We start from the raw sequence: 16,347 nt of genomic DNA, 5'->3' as shown, positions 1-16,347 counted from the left end.
ACAAGTTAGTTTTCTATCTTTTAATCTGGGATATTTTGATCTTTCAAACAAAGTACTCTGCTAAAGCGTGTTCCAGCATGCTTTTAAACTATTTGCTGTTAAAATTGTCAGTTTTACACTGCATTTTGATTCGCTGCTCCAATTCAAGGTATACAAACTCATTGTTGCCATCACATTGAAAGAGAGTGCGAATTGCAGTAAGGGCAAGTATTTCTAGATGTGAGAGCGCTAGTCCCGATTATTGATGCTCTCTTTTGTCAAAGCACATGGGTAACACCTGTAGTTGAACGCATAACTTCTCGGCGGTGCCGCGCATGACTTCAAAGGAGAGCAGTAGTTGTCTCTCCTTCTCTAGCACCTCCCTGATTAGTCCCTGAAAATCATTGTTCCACAACATCTCTTGACTGTTGTGAAAACAAATATCAGATGGCATACCATATTATGATACAGTAACAAATATTGACATTTTCTTATTGACAAACTAAGCTGAAATGTTGCAGTACAGGACAAAACTAAAATCTTCAACTGAAGCACAGTTTATAGAAAGAAAGAATATCTAGTCCAGATATTGAGCCATAAGTATGGTTATTTATGGCTGACTGGACAGTGAAGAGACTATCAAATTGAAGTATCTTCTCTACCTGGTGTAACATATACTAACAGTATGTAAAATCTAATTGATTTTCCTTCTTCCTTCAAATTAGATTTCCTCACTCTGTTAAAAAAAAGACTCAATTCCCTTCACACACTTTGAAAACAGGTTTCAAAACAAAATGAGGTTAATTCATAATGCAATAAATCATTTGAAATAGACATACGGCATTATTATCACAAATAGCCAACAGCATGAGCATCATGAGGTGTGAGTTTCTTCAATTTGTCTCCCTTTACAAATGAAATTTGTTAAGATCGCAACTGCTGATCTATAATTTTTAACACACATGTCATGTATATAATCTTGCCTGTGTAAGCAAGAGGAAAGAAGCATCATAGTGTAATGTGGTTGCAAGGCAAAATAGATGATGATTTTGAATCAAACATGAGCTACATATATATACTCACCAACAGAATGAATTACTGGATAACAAAATTTCCTATTCTCTTTTTCTTGTGGTCATTTCAAATAAATGTTATCAGCTGTGAACATTGGATACGAAGAGTCTTTAACTTCAGAAACGTATTTTCAATATGTGGCCATGGCATATGAAATACGAAAATATCCATTTATAAAAACCCTTTTCACGTTACCTACCTAAAGAAATATATTCTTTGTATTAACCTTGTACCTGTATCTCTATTCATGATCTTTATGTCATATGTTTAGGAATATTTTTGCTATCCACACCTTTATAAATCAAATATTTCAGCATATGAGTGACTGTGAAGAATATTGCTGGAAATCCTTAGTATTATTAATCTAGCAACATAAACAAGCTGACAATGCAAACAATACAAAGATTTTCACATTTTCATACTTGAAAGATGCATAATCCGTGGGCTTGCCCCAGTGTTGTTCTGTTTTGTTCTATACGAAGTTCTCTTTCTATTCTGCCATTGGTACACACTGTATATCTTGTATGAGCCTAACACAATCACAGAGCAACAGCTGCGACATGCCAATAAGGAAGGTATTTTAATTCACACTTACTCTATTTTTAGACGTGAAAAGCTGTCAAACAGGAATAAACAAAACTGCCACTGTCAATTACACTACTCACTAGCATCAAGTACTCTGGAAAATATTGATTCCTTAAGAAAATAAGTGTACATATCAATTAATCTAATAAGAATGATTACAACAGGATGGTGGTAATAGTATACACATAATATTGATGAAGATAAAATACTGGAAATGATAACAATAACCACAATAGAAATAACATCAATCAAAGAAGACGGAAAGAAAAAGTAATCAAAAAAATAGAAATCATTACATAGGCAATGGTTATGGCAGCAGACAAAAAAAAAAGGAGTTGTCAAAAATTGTTATTTGATTCAATTAGATTTAATTGAGAGTATTCTAACTGATTTTTCCCTCTACCACGGGCAAATTCACAACAGATGCCGAGCTAATACAGGCTAATTCCTAGTCTAGATCCTGGACTCTTTTGATCTTTGCTACAGCTGCCAAACCTGTACACGTCAAGCCGAGTGATGGCGCTATCACAAGAATCAGAGAGAGAAAAAAAGAGTCCAGATGGATTGCTCTCAGCTAATGACAAAGGTCAAAAGTTCACACACTTGAAATTAATGCATACACTCACTCAGAATTCTGAGGTAAAGTTATAAACATAGAGCAATCAGCCTGGACTCTTTTTCCTCCAGTTCTCGGTATAGCGCCATCACTTGACTTGACATGTACAAGCTTAGCAGCTTGAGTAAAGATATCATGAACAGAGTCCATAATCTGGACTAGATGATTCTCAGAACGCACGAGCTCTTTAAAAAACAAACAAACAAACAAAGAAATAAAACATTTTTAAGCATACGTTGCCCCCTGGCTGGCTTCAGCTACACACAGAACTGATCTACCCTGCAGGGGTGGCTATGTCTGACATTACTGGCTAGTGTACTCCTGTAGCTGTAGTGTAGTCAGTATGAACACATCTGGGCTCTAGGCCAATGACCACTAGGATTCACGGGAGATACACAGTGTTACTCTACAGTTTAACTCAGTCTCATCTAAGAAACTGCTGATATTGTTTAAATGCACAAGGGGTAAGAGTGTATTTTATGTGCTTTCAAATATGATATGAATTTCTTTCCTGCCCTCAACAATTTTTTTTTTTTTGGTGCAATAATGTCTCCTCCTAGGAGGAAAAAAATAATCTTTATTTTATTTTAATAAACTATACAACATTGTGCTTATCTAAATTTACTCTTTTTGATCAGAGTAACTTTTAACTGGTCCAGAATTTCCTATTTAAAAGCCAGTGATAGAGACAATGGAACAGTGCTGGATCATGCATTTTACAATTTTCTACACCTTTGCAAGCCAACCCCACTGATTTAAAAGCACATACAAATACAAAGGGGAGAGCACTATAAACATAGACAAGCACCGAGTCAACATCACAGACATGATCTTAAAAAAAAAAAAAAAATAATAATAATAATAATATTACAACGTTTGTATGTTTTCAGGTCATATCTCATCATAGACACAGAACAAGCTTCCTGTTGATCCCCTTACAAGGCATGAGAGGACAGACACATGGACACACTGTGAACCCAGTCAAGCCAAGTCTTAGGCACTATGGCAATTAATAAGCAATAAAGTGATGAAAGCATTGTAATGCCCAAATTTTGATATAATTATGCATCCACTGTTTCTCAAAGTTATTGTGAATTATACATATTCAAAAATATAAACATGATATTTTGAGCCATTCTGTTAACAAACATTCCAGAAGTATTCTTGTTCTTTAAAGGCCAAGCATAAAAAGCAGCACAACCCGGTAAACTTGTACTAAAAGCATACTCAGGTAATGCCTTAGCATGTCTAGACAGTTCAATTTCTTACAGCTGTAATTTAATCACAGTATATTTTGGATAGCATAAAGAGATAACAGATCATGCAATATGTGATTATATAGGATATATTCATGAAGGGAAGAGAGGCAACAATGAGGGTAAAATTTTGACACATTCAGCATAGTTAACCCATTGAGGACAGATAGATTTTGCTACAACATGTATTTCCCATAGACCCCTGCCCGAGTATACTCTTTAACAGGTTAAAGTCTGTATTAAAGGAGACCTCCGGATGATTTTCAGATTTTTACATTTGAACAACTATAAATTTGTTATACTGAGGACAGAGTTTCAGAATTTGTGATAATTGGGATGAAGAATAAGAATATTTTCAAAATATAGAACGAATTGCAATGAACAAGGATGATGACATGGCAGAGTCACCATATAATGAATGCATGAGTTGGGGCTCAAGGAACCAGAACAAAAGAAGAAGGCATGCATAGATTATACACAGGTGAACTTGCAAGCAAGCGGTATTGTAATGGAATTACACTGCTAGTAGCCTACATTTCTGAAATATATGAACCTCCTATGTCATCATCCTTGTTCAGTGTAATTTGTTTAAAATTTTTCAAAGTATTGTTTCTCTGCTCAAGAACCACAATAAATTCCACAAATATATACATGGAGTTGTCGATTTATGTACTACATGATGTGAAATTATGAAAATTGTCTGGAATGTCCCTTTAACAGGTAGAAGTTTTCCAGATTATGCTAACAGAGCTTAGCATCAATAGTTTTTAATCCTTGTTTTTTCAGCATATATACCCCTCTTCTAAAGTTTACAATTACAAACATGTCATTTGTCTGACTTGAAAGAATACACCAAATCAGTGCTTACACGACATCAAGTTTGTCGTACAAATCTTGCCATTCAGCCTGGCAATTTGTGTGTGTGTGTGTGTGTGTGTGTGTGTGTGTGTGTATGTAATTGCTTGTTCAGAGCAAATGAGCCTGCTGGCTACAAAGTTTTGCACACATAAATCTCACTCTGCCAACAACTCATATTGTAAATAACTACCAATAGAGGGAGTGCTTTCTCCTCTGCCGTATGCACACTTGGTTTGTACCTATAGAACCAGCCATCAATGGGCACCTTGTCTACAAAGGTAGCTCTTTTGATGCAAAGGGAAATCCAGAGTTTGAATCTAATTGAATTTTGCTTGAGGATAAGACAAATCCTCCTTGAGTGTGTGAAGTAGACTTTGCCTTGATATAATACTAATATTTAACTACAATCACTCAAAGTTGTCTTGTCTTTGATTACTAAGTAACTTTTGAATGAAAGAACTCATCTTATATAAACACTGTTTAAGCTTGTTAACAACCAAGACAAAAATGATAAGGAAGGAAGGCACATTCACATGACATGAAATAATTCAAACAGCTCTCTTCCTGCACTTCATAAAATTTGCCTTTCGTAATATCAGTTATGTTACACTTCAAACAAAATACATGGTATCACAATTAGATAGTTCCAATCCTTGCTAAATTTGCCTAGTCTGAAAAGAAAGATGTGTGAATGGAAACTTTATTGCAAGTTTTGTTTTTGTTTTTTTCAGAGGCACAAAAGTATACAGACACCACAGAAAAAAAGGCAAGTAGTCACGTATTATTGGAGCCCACACAATGAAGTCTGTGTACAGTGATGTGAAAGTCACATGAGCTGGACTTATATCAAGTTGTTTGTAGTGTGCCATATTAGTGTGACTATGTGACCTTTCCTTGGTCAGATTCCACTTAAAACTTTCACTGTTGTGCTGCTCATTGTTTTTTTCAAATACTGCTTCTATTTCAACTCCTCTCAAATAAACAGTGTCGTCATAGTTTGTAAAAGTGCATTAAATATAGTTATGCAGGCAGTGTCACAAACTGATTTGGCAAGTTTGGGCAGTTAGTAGTTGCAAGACCGGTAGTTTTAGAAACTGCCAAATTACAACATGATTTGTAGGACAGTACATGTATTCATCACTTCCTTTGGTCATATATAATTGTGTGGACTGTAGTTCCCTTTTGGCGCTATATCTTTTATTCTCAAAATTACTGATTAACTCACTCAGAGATGTGGAGGTCAGAGAGTAGCTAGGCATGAGATTTGCAGTGCATTAGCAATGCTCAAGGGAGGAAAGTGATCAGGTTTGGTGGGTGTATCTAAGCTTTAAATTGTGTGATCTGGTGCATACTACATATAATTTTGATATAAGTTTTCCCTTAAAAAAAAAAACAGACAAAATATGACATTATTAGTGGTTGCGAGTCATTCTTTTTTTTTGGGGGGGGGGGGTGGAGAGGTTTTCTGGGTGAGGCATGAGAAAAAGCATGTGAGCATTCGTAGACCTACCACCAGTCTCAATCACCGAGTCTAAATGTTGAGACTTGGTAGGTCTGCCCACTTTTATTAGCAATTAATATAATGGTTGACAGGATTTAAACCTGACCTGAGTACCACATTTACCACATTCATCACATACCACATTTCACTGAGGACTGGTTGACTATTTTATTTAAACCAACTTCATCTTGCAGAATGAGGCATATGCCAAATCAAGGACTCTGCTTTGTGTTCAGTGTGAGTGATCATGCTTACAATTTTGAAACACACGACACCAAGAAGCCTTGGGTCCAAGTTTGCATTAAAATAATTGAGGAATGGTAAATTCTGTAAAATTACAAATCAGAAGGGTAATAAAGCAAGCCGCCCATAATTCAACCAGAACACTGTCCAAAATTTGACCGTCAGCTACTATTTTTACATGTAGAAACCTATACTTTTGCAGGAGGTCGAACCTTGGTGCAGGTGGGCTACAGATTAGGGGTGGTGATCCTTCCTAGGAAAAATTGTCTTCCTAAGTCAGGGTTTTTTCCTACGTGGTAATCTGAAAATCTTCCTAAGTTAAGTACTGTAAGTTTCTTCCCAACTTTAATCTATAAACAAACAAACAAAATAATGGCCACGTGTTATCAAAAGATATAATTGATTGTAAATTTCCCTACTGCACAGGCTGCCATAGACTTACCATGGAAATCAACTATAAAGTCATAACTCTTCATAACACAGGGTCATTTGTCCATTATGATTTGGAGAGCCGGGCACCAAAGTCAAGACTCAGACTCAGAGTCAGAACATGCAGCAGAGAACACACGTGTGGCACACTTCCATAAATCTATTAAAGAACCATGTGCTGCATGCTAAAGCCTAAAGGCTAAACACAAAACTAACAATTTAATCTTAAAGGAGGAATTTTAATGGGGCATGCACATGTAGCTCTGGAACTTGACCATTTGATCAGTTTTTGACTTCGCAGCCACAGTATCGTATGCGTCCCGTCATCCCATGCCATGTGCACCCGCAATCCGCATGGATGCGTGCGCCGATGCCGCAGGTAAGGCGAAGGGCATACAGTAAATTTACTTTCACAACAAAGAATCAGACACGAAGCGAAGTTACCGAAACGTTTTGGTAATTTTATAGTGATAAAGCTAATCAAAGGCCTAGGATTATAGAATAATAGGAAGAACCCTGTAAACTCACACCGCATGGCAAGCAAACTATTCCCGCCAGCTCATGAAGAGTCCAAAGAGAAAACCAAAGGTACCAAGGCAAGAGTCCTAACATGTATTCTGGCTGGCTGGGTCACCTCGACCACTCACGGCGCGGGTGGCGGGGCGGGCGGCGCGGGCACCGCCGGCGGAGATTTGCACCCTGGCCGGCCGGTTGGCCGTTGACTGCCACAGAGCTAGTAGCGTAGGCCGTGGTTTATACGCGGTGGTGTGGCTGAATGCGTGTATGTATGTAAACGGGTGTGATGACGTTCTAACGTGGAAATAAATATTTGGGACTGATAAGGGAACGTCGTCTGCTGGCTACAGCAGAACTATTCTGACTCTCTTCCTCATTAATTTTCAAAAACCATAAAATTCAAACAAATTGTGTTTTGCAACACCTATCTCTATGGTATAACAATTAGATCTAGTCAATAATAAATGAATGATAGCTTTTGGAGGTTACCCCAAAATTTATTGTATATAAACAAAAAGTTGCCATTTCGTGCATAGGACGAGGTGGCCGAGTGGTTAAGGCGATGGACTGCTAATCCATTGTGCTCTGCACGCGTGGGTTCGAATCCCATCCTCGTCGCATTTTTTTTTTTTTTTTTTTCTTTATTTGTTACTTTCTGGGGGGTCATTTGTGTATATACAATGTAACACACACATATAAGAAAGATGTCTTTAATCAAACTCACTCGTACAGTATGAAAACACATGTTTTTAACAATTATTTGGGAGACACAGAGCAGACATGCAATGGTCCAGACATTCAAGATCCTAAATGGCCTAGACGATTTGCATAGCCCATCTGCAGATTTCTTCAAGCAATATACATGTACCTATTCATCAAGGACAAGAGGTCACATGGTACAGGCTCAAAAAACTTCACGCAAACTCAAACCCACAACAGAGGAATTTCTCTCATCGTGTAGTCAACCTCTGGAACAGCCTGTACCACCTGAAGCCACTCAATAGCAACAGTAACTCCTTCGATCAAATCAAATTTAGTTGAGGCATGGAAACATAAATTCAACTGTTATGATCCAGATACTAAATTCCCATAATGCTCCTGCCTTTTATACACATGCGAATACAGTGCAAATAACATTTGCAGCAATTAAGACTCAGATGCAGAGGGGCAAATAAGTTCAGTATATCTTATGCCCAACATCAAGGTAAATCAAGGTAAAAAGTCAACCTTATACTATTCATGGAAATCTCATGATACTTAAATGGTATGGAACCTTTCATTTTTCTTCACAGAAGATGGCAGGATAGCCCATATTCAGCTGAACTGGCTAGTCTTCTATGGGATCCATGCAGCTGGATGTGACATAATTGTGGAAGTTTGGCAAAGTCAAGTTCCATTATTAGTTATCATTTACATTACTTGATAATTATTATCAACATGAACTGCAAAATGCACTAGGCCTATAATAATAAACAACTATACATATATATCTTGTTATGGACGCGCTACCATCACAGTGTCGACGCATCTTTTATTTTGATCTGCTTCAAAATAAAGTGTCAAATGTATTGACTTGACAAAGCCCTATGGGCGAAAATTCGTCAAATTTACGTTTCCAACGGAGTTTATATTGACCTACTGTTGTGAATCTATATATATATAATTATACACTTGGTGATTCTATCCTTCTATGAAGAGTGCTCGATATCCTCAAAGGAAGAGCTTTAGACAGAAGTATTGCAACAAGTTCACTCGGTTGACATCAGGTACATCCGTATTTTATTGCTACTCGGAGTTTCATGCCACCTTCATGAAACATTGCATAATGTCTTCATGAAATGAAGGTGGCATGAAACTCCGAGTAGCAATAAAATACGGATGTACCTGATGTCAACCGAGTGAACTTGTTGCAATACTTCTATATATAATTATATATATATATATTTATTTATTTATGTATATATACCATATATATATTATATAGGCCTATATATACATACACACACACACACACACACACACACATATATATATATATATATATATATATATATATATATTATATGTATACCGTATATATAGAACAGAAGTAATTGAACAATTTCACTCAGTTCACTGCAGGTTCATCCGTATTTATTGCAACTCTGAGTTTCATGCAACCTCCATGAGGTGCAATCATCAGGCAATCATTACATCCTATCTATTACAAGTATGTGTATGATAACTCTAATATACTATTATATGGGCTATATATATATATATATATATATGTTATGATACAAAATATTTCAACACGTGTGCCCCCTTTACTAATGCTTATTTCTGTGTATTTTTGTTAATGCGCATGCGCAATTGTTTGTTGTTGCCATAGAAGAAATCATAACAAAAGAACACTTTCATCCACTGAGCTGATCCGAGTCCAACGTTACCGGACACCCCGCACTCTCGCTTGTTTTGTGGATAATTTATCCACATTTAACACCAGTTAATATCGGTGGCTGAGGCATACTCTCTCCATCACGGAGTTTGTCAGGACTTTGTTGTCTGTCTCCTGTTTTAACGCCTGAGTGGATCACGATGAAGATGGTGTAGCTCTTATGGTTTAGCTCTTCACCTTGAACACAGTGTTGCGTTGTTTTAGGTTTAAATTTTAATTTCATTCTTTGTATTCTTGTATTCCAAAAAATGTATTGTTTTGTAATTGTTATTCAGATCTAAAAAATGAATGAATAAACAAATTTACTATTCAATTTAAAAGAACTGCTAATAATGCGTCGTTCTTTCTCCCCCAGTCTTCTTATTTGAACAACAGATTTAGAAAATTGCTCTCCCACTTTGATATTTATATTTCTTTTGTATTTACTTAAATACCGAGTGGACGCCTATTTGTCCCGTCGGTGACATAATTTTTGGTGCCGAAACCCGGGAAGATTGAATGAAAGAACGATCACCGCAATTTGTGTTTTAGCGATATTATAACTAAATTCATAAAAGTTTAAACAAAACCAACGCAACACTGTGGACTGTGGACCGACGACTACCTGACCACGATGGATACACCAGGACCACCGCATCTGTCTCCCATCACGCCGAATGGATCACCATGTGACACCCCCGTTTCTCAACGTACACCCAGCATGACGACAGCAAGTCTATCACCCCTACAGCTGGCCGGATTCGACCCGATGCCTGCCCCAGAAGTTCATCATGGACGCTACTCCAGCTCTACCCCGACGCTCCTTGTATCACAGCAGTTGAAAAGTGTTCATGTGTTCACAGGTAAAGGGGGTATGAGTGTTGATGACTGGGTGCGTGACATGCGTTACCTCCTTGATTCTAGAGGAAACATTTCTTCCCGCGCGAGTTTTAACGAAGTCGTCAGACACACAGGTGGTAGGGCTCGTGACCTGGTCCTGAATCTAGAGCTTCAGGGAGGAGAACTGTCGGCCGAGAGGGCATTCAGAGAACTGCTCGATGAGTATGGGGATAGTGATGTCACATCATCACCCATGGCAAACTTCTACTCACGCACGCAACAAGCCAATGAGACGCCGTCGGAGTACGCAGTAGCTTTAGAGGCTAAACTAAGGGCTGCACGAGATCGTGGTGACCAGGCAGCCCTCTGTGGAGAGTCGGTCCGTGACGCTATGCTGACCACACAGTTCATGTACGGCTTACGCGATCAGAAGGTGAGAGCCCGTCTGGCACCAATGAGGCCAAGAGACATGTCATTCCGGGAGCTTCGGAAAGAATTACGGGTCATCGGTGCGGAAGAGAAACTTGCCTCAGCCCAAGTGTACAGACAGCAGACCAGGCCGAAGGAAGGGAAAGAGGGAAACACCCAAGATCTGGATACAGTTGTGAAGATGGTGAACGAGCTGGCCGTTACTCAGGAGAGACAGATGGACCTGTTCCATCAAACGATAGAGGAACAGCACCGTCACATCAAGAATCTTGAACAGCGGCTTCAAGAAAAGGAACAGGTTAACAAAGGAGAAAGACGGACCCGCCGACAACTGTTGATCTGTTACCGATGCAGACAACCTGGGCACATCGCCAGCTCCTGCCCAACCCTTCATACGCAGTCAAACTAGGACGACCCGCAGATGAAGGGCGATCTGTGGGTGTAGGAGTATATGAGCAACGCAGCCCTAAAGGAGGAGAGGTGAAGCATGGCCATGGTGAATCGTTAATAGGACCAGTGAACAGCACTACGGTGATGATTTGTGGTCAACCGTGTACGGCTATCTTAGACACTGGTTCTCAGGTAACGACGATCACAAAAGACTTTGTCTTAAGCAACCCCCACCTCCAGAAGCAAGAAATCCAGTTAAGTCCTGTAAGAATAGAAGGAGCCGGAGGTCAAGACATTCCTCATGACGGTATCATCCTATTAGACATTCAAATGCTCGGGACTGAAGTGAAATCAGTGCCGGCTTTGGTAGTCCCAGGAATTGGACAGGATGGACAAGTATCTTGCTTGTTAGGCACCAATGCTCTACGTGCATCCCGTGACAGAATTCACACGATGTACGGAAAGGACTTCATGGGAAAAGTAAAGGAGATGTCGACTCCCTACTTCTTGGCGTTCCAGGTATTGAACTGTGATGGCCTTGATCTTGCTGACGAGACTGGATACGTTGGAGATATACGGTTTGAGGGAAAGAAACCGCTAACAATAAATCCAGGACAGCGCATGGAAATCAGGGCCAGTACTCCAGAGTGCACACGTGGGCGCAGTTTTATGGCTCTGGTCGAGGGCTATGATTCGCACGGTATCAAAGTAGATGCTACATTCTCTCCTGTCGAAAACGAGAAGGTGACGGTAACAGTGTCTAACATGTCTGCAAACACAATGACTTTGAACAGAAATACACCACTTGGGAAGTTAGAAATTGTAACTCAAATGCCGGAGATCCAAAATGAAGCTGATGGCAAAGAAAATGAGTTGGAAGACTATGCCTCCCCTCAAGAGATATTGGTGAATATTTTCAGTCAAGAAGTCAAGACACAGATTCCTGATTTGAACCTACCGACTGGTGAGCTGACGCCTCCCGAAATGAAGGCACTGGAGGAACTGTTGCAGAGAAACGAAGATGTCTTTTCCAAGGGCCCGGAAGACTTTGGATGTACTGACACAATAGTCCATGACATCCCTCTTATTGATCCGACCCCCTTTCGTATGCCTTACAGACGAATTTCCCCATCTGACTTCAGTGAAGTGAAGGACCATTTGAAGGAGCTTCAAGCAGCCGGGATCATCAAACCAAGTAAAAGTCCCTTTGCATCGCCGATCGTTATCGTCAGGAAGAAAGACGGTAGAATTCGGCTCTGTGTGGATTACAGGAAATTGAATACCCGTACAGTTCGCGATGCCTTTCCCCTCCCCAGAATTGATGAATCCCTGGATGCGCTGCACAAAGCTAAATACTTCACAAGCCTTGATCTGATGTCAGGATATCTCCAAGTCCAAGTGGCACAAAAGGACCGGCAGAAGACGGCCTTTACTACTCCAATGGGACTGTATGAATACACAAGAATGCCTTTTGGACTGATGAACGCCCCAGCGACTTTTCAGCGCTTGATGAATACGGTATTCGGTGACATGCATCTCAGCGAGTTATTGATCTACCTAGATGATGTAATCATCTTTAGTTCTACTCTGGAGGAACATTTGAAAAGACTGGAGCACGTCTTCACCCGGTTGCGGCAGCATGGCCTCAAACTGAAACCAAGTAAATGTCACTTTCTAAGGAAAGAAGTGAAGTACCTCGGGCATGTCGTTTCAGAGGAAGGCGTAGCTACCGACCCGGAAAAGATCGCAGCCGTGAAAGACTGGCCTATTCCCAAGACGAAGAAGGAAGTCAGAAGTTTCCTCGGCTTTACAGGATACTATAGACGCTTCATTCGAGACTATGCTAAGAAGGCTAATCCATTGTTCGCTCTGGTTGGAAGCAAGGTGAAACCAGGCAAACGATCAGCCGTAGCAGATGTCTGGACACCGCAATGTCAAGAAGCGTTTCAATGTCTGAAGGAGACTTTGATATCGGCTCCAATTCTTGCATATCCTGACTTTGAACTGCCTTTTATTCTACAGACTGATGCATCCATATCTGGTCTAGGAGCAGTCTTAGCGCAGGAACAGGACGGGAAGGAGCGAGTGATTGCTTACGCCAGCAGAAGCTTATCACCCGGAGAGGCAAGGTATCCAGCACACAAGCTGGAATTCAAAGCGCTACACTGGGCGGCAACCGTGAAGTTTCGAGACTACGTTCTTGGTAGGAAGGTGACTGCAGTGACAGACAATAATCCTCTAACGTATGTGCTCGGAAAGGCACGCCTCGATGCGCACGGTCAACGCTGGGTGAATGATCTGGCTCAATGTAACCTCGATATCAAGTACCGACCAGGAAAGTCAAATGATAATGCTGACAGTCTTTCAAGACTCTCGTCAGAGGATGTTAGAAGGACGCTGGATCTCTCTTGTTCAGGAACCACTCGCACAGAAGAGGACCCGTCGCCAGTAAAAGTTGTTCAAGTCAATGCCATGGAAGTGCGTGATGCAGAGGAAGAGGCTTCAACGGTGGTTCCAGGCATGTCCCTCTGTGAAATCGCCCAATGTCAAAGACAAGATACGACTATACAGCGCGTCATTGAGCTGCTTCAGACGCGCAACAAACCCAAATCACGGGAACTGAAGGAGGAAAAGGTCCCTGTGAGGATGCTGGTTCGTCATTGGAATCGTCTAGAGATTTGTGAAGAGGGAGTACTATGGTATGTCAGGCCGGATGACCACAAGCTGTTGGTTCTGCCGAAGGGCATGAGGAAGAAGACACTGCATAGAGCACATCGAGATATGGGCCACCTTGGTGTTGAGCGGACACTGGCTCTCATGCAAGACAGATTCTTCTATCCAGGTATGAAATCTGTTGTCCAACAATATATCTCACGATGTCGAAGATGCACTGTCAGGAAGACTAAGGAATGCAAATCGAGAGCCCCACTGATGCCGATCAAGAGTACGAGACCACTTGAACTGGTTTGCCTTGATTTCCTAAGCGTGGAGTCGTCAAGAGGTGGACTAGAAAACATCTTGGTGATAACTGATCACTTCACCCGACACGCACAAGCCTTCCCCACCAGGGATCAGACGGCATCAACTGTTGCAAAGACACTTTGGAGTAGATACATTGTACATTATGGCATACCAGAACGCATTCACAGCGACCAGGGCAGGTGTTTCGAGGCAGCTGTAATAAAGGAACTTTGCGAAGTCCTTGGCATGGAGAAGAGGAGAACCACTCCATATCATCCCCAGGGGAATGGAATGACTGAGAGGTTCAACGGAACTCTCCTAAACATGCTTGGAACACTAGAACCTTCACAGAAGCCTAACTGGAAAGAATATGTGGAGTCAATGACACATGCCTACAATTCCACAAGGCATTCATGTACCGGTTACTCGCCATTCTTCCTGATGTTTGGGCGTGAGCCTCGCATTCCTCTCGATCTCATGGCTGGAAACGACGATGTTGATGAAGACGAGCCCCAGGAAGTATCAGCCTATGTTGGCGATCTACACAACACGCTACGGGAAGCTTATCGCACTGCCGAGAAACAAGCGGACACTGCCCGCAAGAAAATGAAAGGGATCTACGACACTGCAGCGAGAGAAGCACCATTTTGCAAAGGTGACAGAGTTTTATTAGCCAATAAAGCCATTATTGGTAGGCAGAAACTCGCAGACAGGTGGCTGGCAACTCCATGGACTGTAGAAAGTAGAATGCCACAACAGGACGTTTATGTCATACGTAACGACGAAGGCAATTGCAAAACGGTCCATCGAAATCTACTTACTGCCTGCACGTTCTCAAGTGATGACGAGGAAGAGGAACTTGTGGTCGAGGAAGCGGCGCAGACTCTAGAAAAATGTCGAGGCTCAACAAGAACGAGGAGGAAACCACAACGCTATGGAAGCGAGCACTCCACCTCAGTGTCTAATGCAGGCTAGTATGTTTGTCACATTAATCCCGTAATAACGTTGTTCATCTAATTCATATTGGTCTAATTTCACTTATTGTTGAGGACAACAATAATTTTAAAGCGCGGGTGAGTGTTATGATACAAAATATTTCAACACGTGTGCCCCCTTTACTAATGCTTATTTCTGTGTATTTTTGTTAATGCGCATGCGCAATTGTTTGTTGTTGCCATAGAAGAAATCATAACAAAAGAACGCTTTCATCCACTGAGCTGATCCGAGTCCAACGTTACCGGACACCCCGCACTCTCGCTTGTTTTGTGGATAATTTATCCACATTTAACACCAGTTAATATCGGTGGCTGAGGCATACTCTCTCCATCACGGAGTTTGTCAGGACTTTGTTGTCTGTCTCCTGTTTTAACGCCTGAGTGGATCACGATGAAGATGGTGTAGCTCTTATGGTTTAGCTCTTCACCTTGAACACAGTGTTGCGTTGTTTTAGGTTTAAATTTTAATTTCATTCTTTGTATTCTTGTATTCCAAAAAAATGTATTGTTTTGTAATTGTTATTCAGATCTAAAAAATGAATGAATAAACAAATTTACTATTCAATTTAAAAGAACTGCTAATAATGCGTCGTTCTTTCTCCCCCAGTCTTCTTATTTGAACAACAGATTTAGAATTGCTCTCCCACTTTGATATTTATATTTCTTTTGTATTTACTTAAATACCGAGTGGACGCCTATTTGTCCCGTCGGTGACATATATATATATATATATATATATATATATGTATATATGTATTAGCCCTTTCCTTCTTGGCAATTGCATAATGTCTCATTATTTTTTCATATTTCTCTACCTTTGCTTGGATGAAACATGTATTTTGGTATACATTTCTCCATTCATCTCGTTCATTACTTACAAACAAGAGAGACTCATGAATTGGGGAGGATCAGAAAGGAGGAAAAGAAAATGAAATACAAATTGCCTACCGTATAGACCAAAGAGAGTTACAATCGAGAATAATCCTGTAATATAGGCCCTATAGCGTACAGTATGCAGGCCTATATCGTTGTCTTTTTTTTCTGTAAACAAAACATCAAAGCAAATAGTGATTAACTGGTGCTCATGATTATGAATACGATCATGACTCTTCAGCTTGTTAAAGGAGGCAGACTTAACCAGAAGAAGGAGGAGGAGAAGAAGAAGAAAAAAAAAGAATTAAAGAAAGAAAGAAAGAAAGGAAGGAAGGAAGGAAGAAAGAAAAACATCAATAATTTTCGTGTGATTATACATGGAATCT

The 16,347-nt window shown here is 40.3% G+C and overlaps 1 protein-coding gene and 1 non-coding gene across 2 annotated transcripts in view; one reads left to right on the top strand and one right to left on the bottom strand.

Annotated features, from left to right (window-relative positions):
- The window catches only part of LOC139745602 (protein dispatched homolog 1-like), a 111,608-nt gene extending 104,432 nt beyond the window's left edge, over window positions 1-7,176 (bottom strand). Inside the window, exon 1 of the mRNA XM_071655996.1 lies at window positions 7,072-7,176. The gene's annotated coding sequence lies outside the window, so the exon portion shown is untranslated. The remainder of the gene's footprint in view (window positions 1-7,071) is intronic.
- A 417-nt stretch (window positions 7,177-7,593) lies between these two features.
- Window positions 7,594-7,675, top strand: Trnas-gcu (transfer RNA serine (anticodon GCU)). The gene has a single exon. It is a non-coding gene; the product is annotated as a tRNA-Ser (tRNA).
- Window positions 7,676-16,347: the final 8,672 nt, after the last annotated feature.

Source organism: Diadema antillarum, unplaced genomic scaffold (genome assembly GCF_040938485.1).
Source record: "Diadema antillarum isolate AM-2024a unplaced genomic scaffold, OU_Dant_1.0 seq00001279_RagTag, whole genome shotgun sequence".
Classification (NCBI taxonomy): domain Eukaryota; kingdom Metazoa; phylum Echinodermata; class Echinoidea; order Diadematoida; family Diadematidae; genus Diadema; species Diadema antillarum.
Note: the sequence above shows the minus strand (reverse complement) of the source record. Positions and strands in the feature narration are given on the sequence as shown.